Raw genomic sequence first — 3,516 nt, 5'->3', positions numbered from 1 at the left:
GAGGGAGATATGACTTGACGTCACAATGCTAGAATATCACCTCGACCTTCTCAGGCAATGTTATCACCCTCGAAGCCCAAGATGAAGGCACCGGTGGCAACATGGTTATCTCCCTGACCCCGATGGACGAAATGGACACCTCACTGCTCCAAATTGGTGCACAGCTCATCGTCAGACTGCAAAAGAAGGTCCCTGTGGAATATAATATCCTGGACCACATTTAAACTCTTATGGAGCGTGATGGTAACAGAAACATCCCCCAACTTGCCACAAGCGAGTAATGCCCGTAATGGGCAGACGATGCTGTTTTTATCAAAAGTGACCCAGACCGTATTTTGGACAAGTCCTCCACCTCCCCAAACTTTTCCTCCAAATGCTCCACAGAAAACTGAGGCTTCATGGACATGAAATATTCCCCACCAACTCTCGTACATATGAGGTACCGAAGGGAATAAGTTTCGCTACCATCTTTCACCTGGCATTCCTCCCATGGTGTGACCATGCAGGGGAATGATTTGGGGTCATGTTTCTTAGCTTCAAGTTAGCCTTTGCCCACTTCGAGACTGCTGGTGACGCACCACTAGTAAGAGATGATGTACTATGCTTCATGGCGTGTCATCCGCCCTGATGCCACCCCCTCTGAGCAGGGGCCCTCCCCACGGCCGCCACCCAGCTGCAGCAAAGGCCACCTCGCAGGATGGCCATTGCCCGGAGTTTTTATGCCCCAGGGTGACGGGCATCTACTCCTTAGCATACATGGGGAGTTAACAGTGCAGGCATTACCAGAGTGATCACTGTGTTGTCAGGGGGATACAACCAACAGGGTACATGGCTGCCCCACCACAACGTACTGGCTACCGTGCTGGATATGAGGTGCAAAGAATTCCATGGCCATCGTCGGCACAAAGTGACACTGCATAGTGCAAGGTAGAAAATGCACCCAGGAAGATGTCCTTGCCCAAGAGATGGAGAATGGGCAGGACTGCAATGCGACGACAAGAAAGCGGACTAAAGAGCTCAATGCTCAATGGACACGATGCACCATGTTAGGCACCCTTCCACAATTGGCTAGCTCTTCGGGAAAATTTGAAAAATGGAGATCAAACCATGCAGGGGAGCATCACGTTAAGCCCGAACGTGCGAGACCCCTTTTGTCGCCTCTTACGACAGGCAAGAATACTGGGCCTACTCTAACCCCGAACCGGCGGGGGGAGCTGATTTTGAGTGACCCATAACTGAACTGCAGCAGATGACAGTTTACAGCCCTGAATTTATACTTGTGTACTAAGCTAACTACCACCTCACGGCGTGCTACGTACCCGAGAAAATAGTGCTCAACAATCTGCGGCAGAACTGAAATCACAATCCCTTTGTTCACGGTGATTGTAGTTTAGTTAACCCCTATGAGCAAACTCTGGGGAGAAAAAATTCAGTTTCTGTGCTAAAAGTAAATTCCAATTTCTCGCTAACATTGGATACCTGAAACTATCCTCATGCTGGACACCCGAGCTACTGCATTATCAACCAATGAGCAGTCCTCACTGACACTTGGTTAAACATTATAGGCATCACAGGCACCAGGCACATTCCAAACAAAAGAAGAATAATAGGAAGAAAAATAAGAGCAAGTAAAAAAAAAAAAAAAAAAAAAAAAAAAAAAAAAAAAAAAAAAAAAAAAAAAAAAAAAAGAAAAACCACAAGCAAACAAACAATATAACGATGAAAATAAGTAGAAGCAAAAAAATTACATTAAATCAATTAATTGAATAAAAATTATAACACCACTCTTGATTAGATTTATAACTAAAAAATTTCACTGCTTTGAATGCGATTTGAGCCTACGACTTTATACACATTAGATTTATACACTACCTATCGTGCTATGCCAGAACAATGGGTTAAGAAGTTATATTTATAATTATGGTGATCCAGGCACAACAATGAATTGCAGCCACCAAAAACCTGGCTTCACACAAAGCTTATTTAACTTAAGTTCACCTCTGTGGTTATGTAACTGTCTATGTGATGCTGAATTGCATCTTTTGCAGAAGTATCCAATGAAGTTAAGTTAGTTCTGTGTGTAAAACTTATATTTCATTAGTGTGTGTGTGTGTGTGTGTGTGTGTGTGTGTGTGTGTGTGTCCACGTGCGGGGGAGGAGGGAGAGCGGGTTGTTATGTGAGGTGAAATATGAAATGAAAGTGCCAGATATATGATTTGGGATCCAAACACATCAAAAAAGAATGCCGGACAAGGAATTGGAAGTGAAGTAACCAACTGTTGCGGCCCTCTGGCAAGAGTGAATGGTTCAGGCATGACGTTCAACATTTGAAAGAAGTGTCAACTATCAAGTAATTTTAATCTAACTACACAGCACTGGCGGCAGCCAACATCTCTATCCAAGCTGATTGCTTCACAAGACCAAACATGAAGAAAGTGTAGTCAGTCATCAAACTGTCTACTATTTCTCACTACTCTGCAGTTGTCTCCACATCTGTCCACTATGTTTTTAGACAAGAAATATTACTTAGCTGTAGCCCCTCAATGAAGAATCATGAATCTTAATTTTCTTAGTTTCTTTTGTTTCATCTAATTATGATACTGACACATAATATGCAGACGTAATATGTAAGTATAAACCTAACCATCAGTTAATGTTAGGTTATTAAATATTTTCCATAAAAGATGTTTCCTAAATTAGATCAGAGACTGAGGTGAAGTTGCATTCACTACACAGTTATAAAATGATTGATTGTTTCAGTAAAATATAATAATGCAATTTGTTATTTTTATCCTCTAAATTGAAGAAAACTTCTAGTTCTATACATAAACTGAAAAAGTCATCTTTTTTTATATAACATTACAGTATTCAGCTTTTTTGTCCTTGGAATTTTGGCTAGTATCAACTTTGAACACTAATTACTGTTAACACACTTCTACTTATGCAGATGCTCTAAAACTAAACTTCAATCTAGCCATCATTTTTACAGTAAATATTTATCATTAACACATCAATAATTAGCAATGTTTATAGTATCAGTGTTACCAACAGTTCAAGAAACTACATTCCTGGCAAGTTACCTACAACTAGGGGAAATCAATTTTAAAGAAGCAGAACTCCTCATTTTAACCACCTTAAAACAGAGTACACATTCCTTGTTTATTATTGTTCATGCCAGTAGACATCACATGAACACTGGTTACTGGTTCTGTTATACCAACACTTCATGAAAACCTTTGTTGCCTCCCAATCATGCCATCACCAGGAATTAAGTCAGTGCACAATCTTCCTATATAGTATTGGAAAGGGCAGCAGCAAAGCTTTGAACAAATGGACCACTGGAGGTGGTGCACATCAGTAAACAGGCAAGTTCAGTCAGTATGGTTACCAGTGAGCTTTGAACTGGGTCAGGCAGTTGCAAGAACGATGTGTTGATTTGGAAATGCCAATAACAAAAGCAGTTTGAAGTAAAAGCTGTTGTCCAAACATGGAATATCCAAAGAGCTACTCCAAAGG

This window comes from Schistocerca serialis, unplaced genomic scaffold, assembly GCF_023864345.2.
Source record: "Schistocerca serialis cubense isolate TAMUIC-IGC-003099 unplaced genomic scaffold, iqSchSeri2.2 HiC_scaffold_879, whole genome shotgun sequence".
Lineage (NCBI taxonomy): Eukaryota > Metazoa > Arthropoda > Insecta > Orthoptera > Acrididae > Schistocerca > Schistocerca serialis.
The sequence above is the reverse complement of the archived record's forward strand: the minus strand, read 5'-3'. Positions refer to the sequence as shown.